The sequence below is a fragment of the Cervus canadensis genome, chromosome 23, assembly GCF_019320065.1.
Source record: "Cervus canadensis isolate Bull #8, Minnesota chromosome 23, ASM1932006v1, whole genome shotgun sequence".
Classification (NCBI taxonomy): domain Eukaryota; kingdom Metazoa; phylum Chordata; class Mammalia; order Artiodactyla; family Cervidae; genus Cervus; species Cervus canadensis.
In genome coordinates, this window is record NC_057408.1 from 42,214,455 (window position 1) to 42,232,802 (window position 18,348).

General features: G+C 36.7%; 1 long non-coding RNA gene across 1 annotated transcript in view; it reads right to left on the bottom strand.

Moving 5' to 3' along the window:
- LOC122425631 overlaps positions 1-16,194 on the bottom strand; it is a 155,989-nt gene extending 139,795 nt beyond the window's left edge. The window contains exon 1 of the long non-coding RNA XR_006264934.1: positions 16,075-16,194. This is a non-coding gene — a long non-coding RNA (uncharacterized LOC122425631). The remainder of the gene's footprint in view (positions 1-16,074) is intronic.
- Positions 16,195-18,348: the final 2,154 nt, after the last annotated feature.

Genomic DNA, 18,348 nt, shown 5'->3' on the forward strand with positions numbered 1-18,348 from the left:
GAAAAACACCAATTTATGGTTTAAGGTGCTCATTTGTATCAAGACAAAGTCCTCAGTGGTTAGATGGGTTATTCCTGCAAATATTTGTTTTGCAAGTGACCTTCATGCTTGGAATTTTTTTTATAATGAGAAAAATTGGACATGCTTTAATATTATATATATATTTTTTTATTTTTAATAGAGTCAGATATAGTTTCAAATTATTCAACATCCTATCTTGAGAGGAAAAAAAAACATATTTCTTAAGAAGTAACTTATCTAAGATCTCAAAAAATAAATAAAAGCTGTAGTGTTGAATATCTTGACTTAAAATCTTATCAGTCAGTCAGTTCAATTCAGTCGCTCAGTCGTGTCCAACTCTTTGCGACCCCATGAACTGCAGCATGACAGGCCTTCTTTTCCATCACCAACTCCTGGAGTTTACCCAAACTCATGTCCATTGAGTTGGTGATGCCATCCAAACATCTCATCCTCTGTTATTCCCTTCTCCTCCTGCCCTCAATCTTTCCAAGCATCAATGTCTTTTCAAATGAGTCAGCTCTTTGCCTCAGGTGGCCAAAGTAGTAGAGTTGCAGCTTCAACATCAGTCCCCGCAGTGAACACGCAGGACTGATTTCCTTTAGGATGGACTGTTTGGCTCTCCTTGCAGTCCAAGGGACTCTCAAGAGTCTTCTCCAACACCACAGTTCAGAAGCATAAAATCTTATAGTTAATACCAATTATCTCAAGAGATTCTGGCCTTGGATGCAATTTTTGAGAAGCAATAAACCCCTCTTCAATGATGAACTTTATTATTATATTTTCTCTTTTGTTAAAAATATATACTCTATGTCCAATGAAGTGTTTGGACATATCATACATGTATGATATACAAACCATATATGATGTATACACATATACACATTGACATCATACACGTATGATATACAAACCATATATGATATATACATATATGCACATTGACATCATTTCTTGATATTTAGAAACAAACTTCATATATATAGTTTGTATATATATAAACTTTACATATTTTGTAATTCTATCACATGTAGTCTGTTATTCTCATAAAACTTTTTCTATAAAATACAGATGAATACAAATGAAATATCAGAAATTTAAATTTGTGTTATCAGTGATAGGATATTCTTCATTAAAATTTAGCTTGATGTTAAATTACTGAGCTGACCCATGCAGAATATACTATTCATATAAGCAAATAGAGCATGCAATTATCTTTAAGCTCCTCCAGTATTTACTGCATATCTGGTAATACTCAGGCACTGCCAAATGGTCTCATTTTTAAAGGGCTATTATTTGGTCCCTGCCGGGCATCCAAAAAAGTGGATGAGACAGCATTATTTAATATTTTAAGAAATAACATCATTAAATTGTGGCAAATGTTATGCTGTGCACACAATCAAGGTACTTCAAGATAATTTAAAGGGATAATTATTTTGGTCATTGTTGTTCAGGAAAGATTTTGTGGTAAAAATAACAGTTGATCATTATTAGAAAAGGCTGATGGGAATTAACAAGATGAAGACAGGGAAAAGATTTTTTCAATCAAAGGAGTGTTGTGAATAAATCATGAATCTATCACGGCATGTGCTGGAAACTACAGTTTAAAGGATAGGATATAAAGGAGCAGATGTTGAGTTAGAAGCAGCCTCAGGTCACTTCATTAAGGGCCTTTATGCCAGACAATAGAGATTAAACAATTCCTCTTAGTAGCTGTGGAGCAAATGAGGATTTTTTAAACAAAAGAGTGAATAACACATTCACATTTTATTTAAAAAGGGTGAATTTTACTGCAACTTGGAAGATCATTTTAAAAATGACAACACTGGACAAAAGGAGACCATTTACAAATCGATTAGAAAGATTTGGATGATAGACAAATAGGGGACTACACTAAGTAGTCATATAGAGACAGATTATTGGAGTGGATTGAAGCCAGATTCAAAAACAAGATTCTACAGGACCTGGTAAAAAATCAAATGAGGGTAAATAAAAAAGACAGGAATTTGGGCTGATTATTGGGTTTCTGATATTCAAAACTAAATATTTGGTAGATGCCTAGGGCTATATGGAGGCCTGGGAGGAAAGAATAGACATAATAATTTTGTAGAAAAGTGGCTGAATTATTTGGACAATTAGATTTTGAAGTGACCATGGGACACTGGGCATTTAAAAGCATGTCTTAAGTTTTAGCTTGGAGCATATGTATTCAACTGAGTGCTTGAGATTTAAGAATTGAGATGTCTTTAAGCTAAAATAAATAAATTATATTGTCATTTTAAATTATTCTGCATAATTATTTCTTAAAAGAAGTGTTTCTTTTACCTTTCCCTTTTTTAATTTTTCTAGTAAGCTGAAAATAATCACCACCCATACTAAATTTGACTAATATGCTTTCCTTTAATACTTCCTTTTTTTTCTCTTCCTTACTGCCAGCAAATATTTTATGGATAAAATCAATAAAAATTAACTGATTAGACAATCTGTGGGTTATTACAGGTATCTCTCTTTTCTATCCTGTTTTGAAAACTTATTCTAGGAAGTCAAACTTTATAGTAAATTGAGCAAAATTTTCCATAAACTCACTGGATTATTACATTCAAAAAATCAGATTTAACATAGTTTTATTAAGTATATTGAATGTAAGTTTTCTTAAAGGAGTAACTTAAAATTATGATATGCTACAACAGTCTCTAAAAATGATCAGTCATTGTTAACAAATATATTTTAACCTTACATTCCATCCATTTCAATTATTAGTCACTGATTGATGAACTTAGAGAATTAAAAGAGTGAGTTGTTATTAGATAGGCAATATAAACACGCATAGAGAACACAGCCTTTGGAGCTGGACTACTGGATTCAAATCCCCAAATCTGGTATTCACTGACTTTGTGACTTCAGATAATTTACGTAACTCTTTGTCTTATTTTTCTCTGCTGCCTCACCTTGGCACATAGTATCTACAATGTAAAGATGTCATAAACATCTAAAAGTGCTTCCAATCTGATATACAGATTGTAAGCAACTACAAAATTATTTACAACTAACAAACTACAAAAAAATGCCTTACACATTCAAGAAAGATGATTAAATACATAGAAAAATAGGGGTTCAAAATTGTGTCATGCTTTCTGCCTAAGGACTTAGACATAATAGACACAGTGATGGATAATGGATATCAAAACAGATTTAACTTTGTTTTTAGCAGTGGCATCTAAATATTGTCATATATGGGACGTATTAATCACTGTTTCCTCATTTGTAAAGTGGGAGTAACATCAGCTCTACTTAGTAATTTAATAATATTTATATAAATATTCATATAAATTTATACTTATATAACTATTATGAGACATTTTACTCATGATAAAGCTTATATATTCTCTCCTTTAATTACCTAGTAGAATGAGTTACTATATTGCTGAATATACAGCTGAACAAAGAGGTATATATATAAAGGTTCTAGATTACTTTCTCAAGATTGTACTTTCCTAAATGGCATATCTGAAGGTCAATCTTGCTTTCTGAATCCATATTCTGAGTTCTTCCCATTACCCTATATATTGAATGTCTGTCCCAAATAAGATCTTCATAAGACACTGTTTACAAACTATAATTTTATAAACTATAAAATATTTAACACAAGTGGTATAATTTTAAGTATGCCTTTAGGGATGGATAGGATTTTAAAAACAGAGCAAGTATATAAATTACTCTGATATAGCAAATAATTTAGCCTGGCTGAAGATGTGACTTAGATTAGAAGGTTATAATGCAATATTTGACCTGGGAACACTCATTCATATCTCACTCTTTCCCTTGAAGTCCCCCAAACAAATATATGTGCAGAACAATTCATGGACAAGAGAAGGAAAGTAATATTTTTCTCCCCCCTGACAATCCTAAGAAATTAGACATAAGACTCAATATGGAACTCTGGGTAGGTTGAGATGGACCATGCTGATCCACTCCTGATCTACCCTCCTCATCCCCAACTCACATCAGGCTGTCCAACTCAACACACACATTTCACAGGGTAGAGTCATCAAGACATAATCTGTTTGGTCCTTTGCCAAACAGTCTCTGAGTATGCTTAGTATGTCTGGGGGTAGCTCTCAAATGAATTATCTGCATTACAGACTTACCTAGCCTATCTGTTGGGGTCCTTTAATGGACCGGAACCTTGTGGTGCGGAGTCGACGATAAGAAAGTGAAAGAGAGAAAGAGAGAGAGAGAAAGAGGGAGAGAGAGAGACAAAAGAGACCCGGGGACCTAAGCTCTGATGGAGCAAAGGTGCTTTAATGATTTTTCTATGAGTATATATAGGCTGCAGTACAAGAAACTTCTTTTGGGAATGATAGAGATCAGAAAACCAAATGTACAGCAACCGTTACCAAGGGAACAAGGGGTAACGTTAGTCACAAGGTCAGGAGACAATCTATATCTCAAGTAAGGGGAAGGAGATTAAGCTGTTTTGTCCTAAGGAGAATGTTTACTAAAGGAGACTCATGCTTGCCTCACACAATGACCTCAGTCCCTGGGAGCAGCGTGCTGTTCCGCTTGAAGAGGGACAAAGGACTCATGAGAGACAGCACGTAGGAATCCTCCCATCAAACATTCCCTGACAATTCCCCCTTATTTATTTATAATATTTGTAAGAAGAGTTCTGACCATCAGAGTTTGTTTAGTTAGTAAGGGTTTTTATCTGTCCCCAAATAGGGAGATCATAAGGTCGATGATGTCGAGTGCGGCGGTTTTTGGAAATTTTTAATGTCGCCATGGCTTATATTGGAATTCTTTCTTCCTGGGTTTTTTGCTGTTTCATCTCTAGTCTGAATGCTGGGGGCCCCCTTAGGTTGAATCTTCTGAAGAGGAAGTCATGTGAGCTCGTTGGATCCATCTGGAGAAATAGAAGCATATCTTTTTCCTGTAAGATTAGTTTCTTAGATTTCTATTGATTAGTTAACCCGTCTTGATATCAAATGGGCAAAGGAAAGGAAGTGTCCTATAATGTTTCAAAACTTCTTTTTTTGTTTGTTTGTTTTTTGCTTTTGTCAAAACATCTCTTTGTGGTAAGTTTAAAAACTATAAAACAAATAAGGCTATATTAACAACAGTTACAAAAGGAGAGAAAAGCGATAACGATGAAAACATTCTTAGGAAATATTTCAGTCTAAAAGAAAAAAAATCATTTAGAAATCTGTTTGGGACTGGTATTTGGCTGTGGTTTGTGTTATTTGGGGCAAAGGATTAGGAGTAACAATTTAAATATTTTTTCCTAAGTGAAATTATTGAAAACGTGATGCAGAACAACTTGACAAATGAAATGTTGCTCACATCCAAATATATTTGACCTTGTCCTTGAAAAAGAAATGCAGCTTAGCAACTGTTGAATCTCACTGTTCAGTGTGTTAAAGAGGATGACTACACTTCCAAGACAGACTTGAAAAGAAGGCAAACATTCTACATTTCTGATATTTTTAGGAACAAATAATCCATTCGGGAAATGGTGTCTTTTTTTTTTTTTTTTTTTAATGCTGTTTTCGCCCTGCTTTAAGAATCCTACACATTGGGAACAGAAATAGTCACACCAACAATAGTTATAGGCTTAAAGTCTACACTACACCAGAATCTAGCAAAGTTTGCTCTGGACAAGGAAGACAAAAGTGTTTTTGTGTATATTCTCTTATTTAATTTTTTATTTGCAATTACAGTGTGTAATGTGTTTGTTCAATCATGTCTTGTGTTTGTGGACTATAAGGAATGTCTGTAATCTGTTTAATAGAGAATGAATGTAAAAATTATTTGAACTGCTTAGAAATATAGGCAGAGTCATTGTCTGTTTTTATAGAATTAGGTGTTTTCATTATTGTGAAGTAAGTTGATAGGTGAGTTATAACATGTTGTGTAGTCTTACCTTAGAGAGGTGTTGCCCCTAGAAAAGAAGAATTTGTATTGATCGAGACATGTAAGAAGGAAGAGGAAGAAAGTTCAGGACAATGAGTTACATCAATTTGCCATAAAATTTTCCTTCATTTGTCATAAGCCTTTTTAAAATTCTAGCACTAAATATCTTTAAAAGTCAAAAGGCCAAAACAGAGTATGATAGCATAATAAACATAATAGCATAATAATAGCATAATAATCTCGGTGGAACCCCCAAATCCAATGTTTATTTTAAATAAACATACCATACTTTGTGGTTTTCATTGTGATCCACCCAAGCATTTTAACTGCATTTTCTAATATATTTGCAGTCTGAATGTATCTGCTGACCAAAGTTAATTTTATTAAATATTGTTTTCCCAGAATTTTTCTCTTGTTTCTAATTTGGTTTAATTTGGAGAAAGAACATTTGCTGTAGCTAGAATGACAATGAAAAACTAGTCTAGTAAAGTTTATGTAAATACCACTTTATTCTATAATAAATGTTTCAACAATTAAAAAATATTTTTGTATTCATCATTTTATTTGCCATTTCTTATATCTTTTTATTAAAAGCATATATTTTACTTTTCTATAGCAACCATGAAATGTCTTGTATGTTAGCATTTTATAGACCATTGAACATATTTCTCAAATCATATTATATTATATATATCCATTCATATATAAATATATATTTATATTCATTAACAGCTCAAAATCTCTTCAGCTCTTCTGCAAGAAAAACCCCTTTTAAGAGTAAGCCAATGTTCAGCAATTAACGTTTCAAAATCCTACTTCATTTGGAAATGACCCAGCCATTCAACAAACTTCTACTACTTAGTTCAGCACAACTCTAGAAACCTAAGTCACTCCAATCCCAAGAGATGGCTCCAGATTATAGATAATAGATCATTTTATCAAAAATACAATTATTTCTAATAGAGCTTATCTAAAAGTTTTTTATCTCATCTATATATTTGTATATATATATATATATATATATATATATATATATATAAAGAGTTACCCTTTTGTTGACAAACTTAGTTTACCTTAAACCAAGGCATAATAAAAGTATTATATAATGTTGATGACTCAAGACATGTCCTAACTAGATTAACAAATAATTATATTTAAATCACATTTACATTTAAATAAACATTATACCCAACATTGAATACCCTTCAGTTCATGTAAAGCTGAATCTAAATAGAGCTCATTAATTTCACATTATCTAAAAACAAAGACATACATTGAGACATAAATAATTTTAAATACATAGGCATAGTTCTCCGTTTGAAATTTAAAATATCCTTTTGTTTTATTTATTTATTTTGAGCTCCACCAATTTGTTAATGGCTGGAGTCCTAGATAGAGTGGGCTGTGTATCCCAAGGACATGATAAGAGTTAACTTAAGGTTTTTTCTTAGGCCTATTTTTGTTTCCCAGGCAGAACTGGAGCTCTAAAAAAAAAATTTTAACAAGTTAACCTTTTCCTAACTGCACGTGCAAGAAGAACCGGTTTTGCAATTTCAAAAAATATTTTATTTTCATCAGTTTCCTCCAGAATCTAAAGAATATCATAGCCATTCAGTGTCAAAAATATCATTTTTCTTTTTTGTAGCTATAGTATATTATTAATGATATATGCATGAGGGAATTGTTGTCACATAGGAAGTAAAGCCTTGGCTACAAAATTCTGACAAATACTAGGACTGTTATGGAGAAGCCAATGGCATCCTATTTTAGTACTCTTGTCTGGAGAATCCTAGGGATGGGGGAGCCTGGCGGGCTGACATCCATGGGGTCGCATGGAGTAGGATACGACCGAAGTGACTTAGCAGCAGCAGTAGCAGGACTTTTAAGCATACCTTGAGGTAACATAGTCTATTGAAATCTTTTACGAGGCCCGATATGATTAAGATAAGGGAGAGAGAAAGTGAATCTCTGCCGGTCTAAAGGGTGTAAAGGTATATTTAAAAAGCAATCTTGTGAATCAGTAATAATAATGTGCCAATTTTGAGGAACAGTAATAGGTGATGGGATCTCTGGTTGCAAAAAAGAGCAAGATTTTTTAATATGTTTCAATTTTAATTGTGTGTTTATAAGTTCTTTAGTAGCTTGTAATTTATCTTTCATAAGGGGCCATTGCTTTGTCCAAATAGGCTCATAATTTTTCTTAGTTATATTAATAATTGTTTTGTTTGTTAAATGAGCAGTGGCCCCTAGGAAAAATGTGGAATGCATATTTGAGTTTGCCATTGTATAAGTAAGTCCCTTCCTATTAGATTAAAGGGTACATTTATCACATAAGGTTTTAATGTTGCAGGTTGGCCTTCTGGTCCTTCACATGAGTATATTTGAACACCTTGATAAACTTCTTGTACTTTAGTTTGAGAAATTTTTGCAATTTGGCAAGAGACCTTTTGTACAGGCCAGGATTTGGGCCATAAATGTTTGGAAATAATAGTAATATCAGATCCAGTGTCAAGGAGACCAGAAAATCTTTTACCATTAATTTTGATATTTATATTTGGTCGGGCATACTCAGATACTAATGATGTCTACAAAGACTGTTTTTGATCTGTACTTTCAAACCCATCTGTCCGTACATTATTAGAGGAATTAATAGAAATGTAAGGTAAAAGAAGTAATTGAGCAATTTTGTCCCCCTTTTTGAATTGTCATAGAATCTGAGATGACATCAGAATTTGAATCTCTCTTTTATAATCTGAATCAATTATTCTAGGGTGAACAGTAATTCTTTTAGAAGTCAGACTAGATCGGCCAAGCAAAAGACTGAAGGTTTGTGGGGGCAGGGGTCCAAAAAGCCCAGTAGGTATTCTAGAAGGGACTGCTTAAGGGTAAAGGAAAAAATCATTTAGGGCTGGTATATCGATGGCAGCACTGCTGGATGTTGAGGGTTTGAGGGAAAAGATAGAATTTGCCCTTGGTTTTTGTTGTAGGGGACCTGGGGGGTCCCCTGTTTGGAGTTTCCCGGAATAGGTTTTCCATCAATATCAAATTTAAATTTACAACTTTTGGCCCAGTGCATTCTTCTACGGCAGCGAGGGCAAATTTTTTGGTATTATTAGCCTTTTTAGGGCAGTCTCTTTTTAAATGATTTTTATCTCCACAATTAAAGGTTTCATTTCCCTTTTTAAAGGTAGTAGCCATTGCCTCAATCAGCATTTGCATCTTTTGAGTTTTTGATCCTAGATTGCGATAAGCTTTTAAATAATCAATAATAGTCCTAGTCTCACAAATTGCAGCTATAGCTCTTTGACATTTCTGATTTGCATTCTCATAAGCAAGTAATTTCTCTAGCTGTTTTTCGGTTTCTTCTCTGATTACAGTACGGGAAATAGCAGCTTCTAATCTAGCTTAAAAATTAGCATAACTTTTCATTAGGTTCCAACAAAGGAGAGACTTTTGGAGTTGCGACTGTTGGCAGAGGAGAAGCATTTGGAGCAGCCCGGGCAGGGCTAGTAAGAAAATTTTGAGATATTTTGTATTGTTTTAATTGGGCCTTTTGTAAAGTTTAATCATTTAATTTATATTTATGTAATAAGTGTTCTGTCTGTTGCTGAATATTGGAAGGGCTAGAATGTACCTTGAAATGGCAGAATTATAGCTTTAATAAGAGCCCATAGGGGCTAGAGGTCAATTGGAATATTTTTTCCTTGTTTGGCTGCTCATTTAACATTTTCTTTGACTTGGAGCCAAATTTCTAAATCAAAACTGCATTTATCAGGAAACTAAGGATTATGTTCAACTACTATTTGAAGGCAAGCCTCTATTCATTGCCGTGAAGCCAGAAGTTCCTGAAATTTAAACAAATGGTGAAGTAAAGTAGAAAAATAATGGGGCTGGCCAGCCGTTTAACCCATGCCTTAGTACTTACCGACCTCAATAGGTCCCTGAGTCACTCCGCCCAATATGCCGCGTATACCAGTGTCCCTGTTCGGGCGCCATTTGTTGGGGTCCTTTAATGGACTGGAACCTTGTGGTGCGGAGTCGACGATAAGAAAGTGAAAGAGAGAAAGAGAGAGAGAGAGAGACAAAAGAGACCCGGGGACCTAAGCTCTGATGGAGCAAAGGTGCTTTAATGATTTTTCTATGAGTATATATAGGCTGCAGTACAAGAAACTTCTTTTGGGAATGATAGAGATCAGAAAACCAAATGTACAGCAACCGTTACCAAGGAAACAAGGGGTAACGTTAGTCACAAGGTCAGGAGACAATCTATATCTCAAGTAAGGGGAAGGAGATTAAGCTGTTTTGTCCTAAGGAGAATGTTTACTAAAGGAGACTCATGCTTGCCTCACACAATGACCTCAGTCCCTGGGAGCAGCGTGCTGTTCCGCTTGAAGAGGGACAAAGGACTCATGAGAGACAGCACGTAGGAATCCTCCCGTCAAACATTCCCTGACACCTATCAAAAGAAAAAAAAATGACTACAATTTTTCAATTATTTGAAATTTTATTTGACCAAGTGAGTTTCCAAGAAGAATAAAAAATATAGTTATTATCTTAGAATGATTCAAATAGAAGGAATACTTAAAGATGTATAATAGATAATAACTTTAAAAGGAAGAGTGGAGAGGGAATACATTGAATAAGTAAAGTGGGGAAAAGGATGGGGTATACAAAGCATACATATAGGGAGATATATGAAGATAGTTTTAACTTTGAGAAAATTAACAATAATTGACTTTAAGCCACTAACTCTGCTACCCACAGATTGAAAGAAACGTATGTACAGAGAAGGAGACTAGACAAGACTTTTGGTGCTTCCCTAGTAGCTCAGCCAGTAAAAATCCACCTGCAGTGCAGGAGACCCTAGTTTGATTCCTGGGTTGGGAAGATCCCCTGGAGAAGGGATAAGGCTACTCACCTCAGTATACTTGGGCTTCCCTGGTGACTCAGAAGGCAAAGAATCCTCCTGCAATGCAAGAGACCTGGGTTCAATCCCTGGGTTGGGAAAGTCCCCTGGAGGAGGGCATGGCTACACATTCCAGTATTCTGGCCTGGAGAATCCCCATGAATGGAGGAGCCTGGCCGGCTCTAAAGAATCGGACATGACTGAGTAACTCAGTACAACACAACTGTGTTAATTTAGCTTTTAAAAAATCAATTGTCTTGTGTTTTGGGCTCAATACCGAGAAGTCTTACTTTGCCATTGAATGCCAGTCTAAGGGTCTAGTACTGAAAACATCTGAATAGCACTTTTCTAAATTATTTTCTTTGTCCTAACCCACTTTCTATTCTGCTGGTGATAAATGATCAGTTCAAAGAAAACGAACAGCCCAGGGAAAGTTGATCTTTGGGAGGCCTGGAAGAAATAGGATTATTAGTGCGAGTTCTAATAATCTAAGGATCTAAAGTTTATTTGTTATTATTTCATATTGTATTACATTAATAAGGCTTCCCTGATAGCTCAGTTGGTAAAGAATCTGCCTGCAATGCAGGAGACCCCAGTTTGATTCATGGCTCGGGAATATCTACTAGAGAAGGGATAGGCTACCCACACCAGTATTACTGGACTTCCCTTGTGGCTAAACTGGTAAAGATTCCACCTGCAATGCAGGAGAACTAGTTCAATACCTGGGTTGGGAAGATCCCCTGGAGAAGGGAAAGACTACCCACTCCAGTATTCTGGCCTGGAGAATTCCATGAACACCACAGTTTATGGTGTTGCAAAAAGTCGGAGATAACTAAGTGACTTTCACACACACATTATGTTAATATATATCACTCATTATATCATATTATGTTATGATCAGGAGCAACCTGGTTATGACAAAGTGCTTTGAATTTAGCCAGCAAAACTATGAATAAAACAAAAAGAGTAGTTATGCTCAGTAATGTACTTGCAGAGGACTGGTGAGTTATTTGAGCCTGGACAGCCTACCCCCTCAATGTCTGGCCACACTTAATGGCCATTAAGAAAACAAAAATAAACAAATGGGACCCAATCAAACTTAAAAAGCTTTTGCATCAGGAAGGAAACTAAAAGCAAGGTGAAAAGGCAGCCTTCAGAATGGGAGAAAATGACAGCAAATGAAACAACTGACAAAGAATTAATCTCCAAAATATACAAGCAGCTCATGAAGCTCAATATCAGAAAAACAAACAACCCAATCAAAAAATGGGCCAAAGAACTAAACAGACATTTCTCCAAAGAAGACATACAGATGTATAATAAACATAGATGCACAACATCATTCATTATTAGAAAGATGCAAATCAAAACCACAGTGAGGTATCATTTCAGGCTGTCAGGATGGCCGCCATCAAAAAGTCTACAAAAAATAAATTCTGGAGAGGGCGTGGAGAAAAGGGAACCCTCTTACACTGTTGGAGGGAATGCTGGTACAGTCACTATGGAGAACAGTGATTCAAAGTGACACATGAACCCCAATGTTCACTGCAGCACTGTTTACAATAGCTAGGACATGGAAGCAACCTAGATGTCCATCAGCAGACAAATGGATAAGGAAGTTGTGATACAGATACACAATGGAATATCATTCAGCTATAAAAAAAGAGCACATTTGAGTCAGTTCTATTAAGGTGGATGAAACTGGAGCCTATTATACAAAGTGAAGTAAGTCAGAAAGAGAAACCCCAATATAGCATGTTAACACATATATATGGAATTTAGAAAGACAGTAATGACATCCTGTATGCAAGGTAGCAGAAGAGACACAGATGTAAAGAACAGACTTTTGGACTACTGGGAGAGGGCAAGGTGGGAAGATTTGAGAGAGTAGCATCGAAACACGTTTATTACCATATGTGAAGTAGATGACCAGTGCAAGTTCGACGGACGAAGCAGGGCACTCAAAGCCAGTGCTCTGGGACAACCCAAAAGAATGGGGTGGGGAGAGAGGTGGGAGGGAGGTTCAAGATGGGGGGACACATGTGCACCTGTGGCTGATTCATGTTGATGTATAGCAAAACCACCACAATACTGTAAAGTAATTATTCTCCAATTAAAATTAATTAATTAATTTAAAAAGTTAAAAAAAAAAAAAGACCATTACCAAGTAGTCTGAGAGGCCTAATGGCCATGTGTCTAAGACAGCCTTAGATAACAGAATGTACACTGGGTGGTGCTGAAATTGTCATAACCCCACGACATTCAGGAATATAAATTTTCTGCCTGAATGGACAAGTTAACAATGCAGTTTTCTAGAAGATTCAGAGACTATCAAAATAATTTCAATTCTCTTCTCCACTATATCTTGACTAGAGTGATTAGGGATACTAACAATTTGATTTCTCTTTTTTCTCAGCTTTCTATCTTCCTGCCTTATATGATCTTTAACATTAAAGTTAATTTATATCTTATCCATAACTCTTCTGCATGAGTCTTTTTTTTATAAAGTCATTTGGAGAGGAAGGAGCAGAACATTTTTTTTTAAATTTTTATCAAACTATAGTTCATTTAAAATGTTATGTCAGTTTCAGGGGAACATTCTTATTAACCTTATTTCTAGAAATAGAAATTTAATCCATAATGAAAGAAGCTGCTTGATGACTCCCAACTGTCTGTTATTTAATACCTTATTCTTGCAATTCTTACACCTTTTCAGGGTTTCATTGTATATGTTTGTTGGTTTGATTATACATACTTAATCCTTGTTTGTACATCAGAATGTCTATAATCATGTCTCTTTTGTGCTTTATTATATATTCATTTCCCAAAATAGTGTCTGGGCTATGTGTATGTGTGTGTGCTAAGTCATTTCAGTCATGACCAACTCTGAAACCACCTGCCTGGACTATAGAAGGAATTAAATAAATATGTATGGAATGAATGAATTAAGGAATAAATATTCAAGCTTCAGAAGTATGCACTGATGATGTACGATTCAAAGACACAAAGGATGCTGGCAAAAAATAGCTTTAATTTCATAGGATGAGACCAACTCTCAGTTCCCTTGGGTCTTCCCAGTTAGATATATAAAAAGTAACATCAGCAATTCATGATATTCATTCCTAGTTGTACTTGCAATGGACAGCATAATACAGAGAGTGAGACTGTTGTAACATTTAACAATAATATGCATCCCTGTTAATAAATAGGGCTCTGACCTAATTAGCATGTAACCACAATATACATGAAAAAGACAATAATAGGCAAAATACAGTGCTTTATTTTTACTCAGGCTGCATACAGCTCCCCCTCTAAACCATGAAAAAAGTATCATCAGTAACAACATGCAGATTTTCCCCTCATTTTTTTTCCTGAGCCAGAATACTTTAAATAAGAATAACTCATTCCATGAAAAGCCCTCATGTCAACAATCAAACCTGAATAAACACAGACTTATCTTAGTAAGTATGAGCAAACAGAATGATCACTGAAAAGATAAAAGACTTAGAAACTCTAAATAAAGTAATTGATCTGACAATACTAAGCAAACATCCCTACATGGCTTAAATATAATAAAATTATGGAATAAACACAAAATGTATTTTAATAAGATTTGCAAAGAAAATGCAAGTATAAACTAGAATATTCACTGTGGTAAACATCTACATAGGTATTGATCTAGAAAAATTTCTCTTTCTTATTTAAAAGGGGGAGGGTGAAAATATACTACAATAGACATTAACAGACTTTGTAAACACACTTATTTTTATTACTGATAATGCCCAATTAAAGAAAAATAAGATAGGTTTGAGTTACAAGAGAAACATCTCTCACAAATGAAGAGGAATAACTTTAAGTATTAGCAATCTGACTCAAAGTAGAATACACCACCCCTACCTGACATATTTTCCAAGAAACCATTTGATCTTCTACACATAACTGATTATAATTATGTCAATCAATAAAAAAACCATATCAGAAGTTGTACAAAATTTAATTGATAATATCAAATACTCATCCTTAATTTTTTAAAAAACCTCAAGAGATCCCAGTGAAAGGAAGAAACAAATACTTTAACTGTAATACTTTTCTTCGTCCCATTCAAAGAAAATACCCAAATTTTCATGTCCAAAGTAAGGCATCACAGGATTTAGGTATGTAGAAATTTGGTTTAGAGAGAGTTATGCTAATAAATCTGATGCTTGTCACTGAGAGAAACTCCCACTTAGATTGAGAAGATGACTGGGTATTTTAGAGGGTTGCATAGGGCTAGCTTGCAGAGCAGTAATTAAGCGGCACATTTAAAAGTGTTGGGGAAAGAACAACAAAATAAATCCAAAGAAAGCAGACACAATAAAATAAAGGTAAAAGCTCATATTAACTAAAAAGACATAGAAACAATCAAACCGAAAGCTGTTTCAAACAACCCAATAAAATTCTTAGAAGTTTTCATCAGGTTGACGAAGAAACACAAAATAAGCAAATGTAAAAGAAATTAGCAAACACACAGCAAAGATTAACTAATTCATTCCTACTACACACAAGTAAAACATAGCTTAGATAAAATTGATGATGTGTCTCAAAAAAAAAAAGGACTAGCAAATAAATGGAGCAAAAAAGGCTGCCCAGGAACTCCCACCCTCTGAGCCCTCATCCAAAAGACCCTTCTCCTCCCCCAGCATCCAGTTACCAGCTCATGACACCTTCACAGGCGCCAATGATTCCAGGGAGGGGACTCAGCTATCTGGGTGAAGACCAGCAGTACTGAGAAAGTTGGAAAGGAGGGGGCACAGTCCCTCACCCCTCCTTGTAGCCCTGGCCACCCTGCACGAGAGGAGGGCGAAGTGGGCACAGGACCACTGTGGACCCCAACCGAGGCCAACCTCTGCAGGAACCCAGGCCCAACACACCGAACCTGTCCCTCCAGTGGCCCCAGAAGCATCCTCGTTCCCCTGCTCCCGGCTCCCTCGGCACCTTTCTGGCTCAAGGCCCCAGGTGGTTCCCCAACTCCAGGCTCTGGCGGCGGGTTCCCGAGAACTCGGGCCCTGAACACACGCAGTTGCTCACCGACCCCGGAGGCCCCGGGTGACCCCCTCGGGCCCCCAGCGACATCCAGCACACAGGCTCTGGCAAACTGCTGCCATTCCAGGCTCTTCCCCGCGTCTTAGGGCCACAAGGCCACAGGACACAGTCCCTGACACTGGGCCCTGGTGGGCTCCCGCCAATCCAGGCCAGCTCACCTCCTTGTCCACTAGCTCCAGTGGCCCCGGGAGGGTTCCCTGGCCTCGAGCCGCTCCTAAGTCACCGAGTTCTGCGGCTGCAGCAAACCGAGGCCTGCGGCTCCGGACGCCAGCGGATTCAGACGGCTTCCCCAGCACAGGTTCTCGCGAGGAGGTTCTCCGTGAACTGAGGCTCAGCTCACCTGGGCACCAGCGAGCTCCTGCGGGCCTACGTGAATCTCGGGGCACCGGGCGGCTTCTTTCTGTCCAGGCTCTCAGAGAGCCGGTGAACGCAGGCCCGCTGGCTCAAGGAGTGGTGGATACTCGTGTGGGAGGACACAGGCGGCTTCCCAACGAAGTCGCTGGAGGCTTCTGAGCGTCCGGCTCTCCCAGCCGGCCGAGGCCCGGATCCACCGCCGCACCTCGGGGTTCCCGCGGCTCCTGTGCAGCACTGCGGACTCAGAGGCCAGGCGTAAGCCATTATTCCCTGGCGCCTGACTGACCCCTTCCGAGCCAGAGCCAAGGGCCAAGACCCATCAGGACCGAATCCAGAACCAGGCCTTCCCCCGTGAACCCAAGCTCCAAGCCTGCACGTCTGGACCGTAGCACCAGGACAGACCCTAAGAACCAAAACCCAGGCCAGCCCGCCTGCTGACCCAGGCACCAGGCCTACCTGCCCAAGTCTCCAGAAGCCAGTAGACACCAGCAGGATCTCTGGGGGGTCTGACTGGTGACGGGGTTTGCTGCTGAAGCCAGTCTGCAAAGAGTGGAGGAGGTGCCTACACCCTCAAATATGCAGATGCCAACGGAACAGCACGAAGATCCTGATATCAAGGAAACGCGATTCCTCTAAAGGAAACGGGCAAAAACTCCAATGACCGACCCCAAAGAAAGGGACACCTAGGAACTGTCTGCAGAACCTGGGCAGTCTTCTGTTTCCGGATTGGAGATTGAGCAATGCCAAGCCTGGGCTACCCTCTTCCAGCTGTGTTGTTTCTCAACTTTTAAGGTATCTCACTAACAAAATCCATTTACTTTCTCACTGCCTTTTAGTGTTCTTTTTTAGATTTCTCGGGTTCTTTTCAGGGCTTATGGTTGTATTTAAGTGGGAGGAGAAGAAGAGGAGTCTAAACTATTTTATCCTTGAATATTTCCTACTATAGAATAAAAATATTAAACTTTAATACTTTTTCATATTTTTTTTTGCATATACAGCTATTTAGGGGGAAAGACATAACATGTAAACAAAAAACAAAAGGTGTAAATAAAAAACAACAAAAAGAATTACTGAGATTTAGACGACCTCAAGAAAGTAATTTTTTTTATTAAAAAAAAACAAGATCATTAGGAAATCAATACTGAGTTTTGTTTCTAACTCCAGTTTTTATACATCTTGGTGAAATTCAAACTGCATTTCCTGTTTGTTTCTTTGGGAAATGTTTGCGTCAGTGATTTGTTACTTTGAAATGTTCCTTGGCTAATGATATTATTACCACAGGAAGAACATTTTCTCTCATTTTAAAAAGAAAATGTACTTCATTCCTGCAGGAAATGTATTGGCTTTTAAAAAAATAAAATAAAGTTAGATGGAATTTTTAATACATTTTTCCTTTATAAAGTCTTTTGTACATTTTTTAAATAAATAAATGAGTGTCACTAGTTGTAACTATTGCTTGTATTTATAGATGTTTGCACAAAAACTACACAGTAGAGTTTAAGAACTATCATCTGTTTGTCATTAAACTGTAAAGATATAAAAAGGCTGCTAGTTATCTAATTACTCATAATTACTCATAATTTTAAAATAACTTTTTTATTATTTTTTATTGAAGAGTCTACCTGCTAATGCAGGAGGTGCAGTTGGATCCCTGAGTGGGGAAGATCCTCTGGAGAAGGAAATGGCAACCCACTCCAGTATTCTTGCCTGGAAAATCCTATGGACAGAGGAGTCTGATGGGCTGCAGTCCATGGGGTCACAGAGTTGGATATGACTTAACAATTAAATAACAATGACAACAATAGTTGATTTACAGTGTTATATTAGTTTCAAGTATGCAGCATTATGATTCAGGTTTCTTTATAGACTATATTCCATTAAAAATCATTGCACAATAATGTTTTTAATTTCCTGTAGTGTACAATATATCTTGTTGCTTATCTGTTTTATACATAGTGGTTTGTATATCTTAATCTCATAACTCTAACTTCCCTTTCTCCCCTTTGGTAACTACTAGTTTTTTCTGTATTTGTGATGCTTTTTGTGGTTTGCATATAAACTCATTTGTATTATTTTTT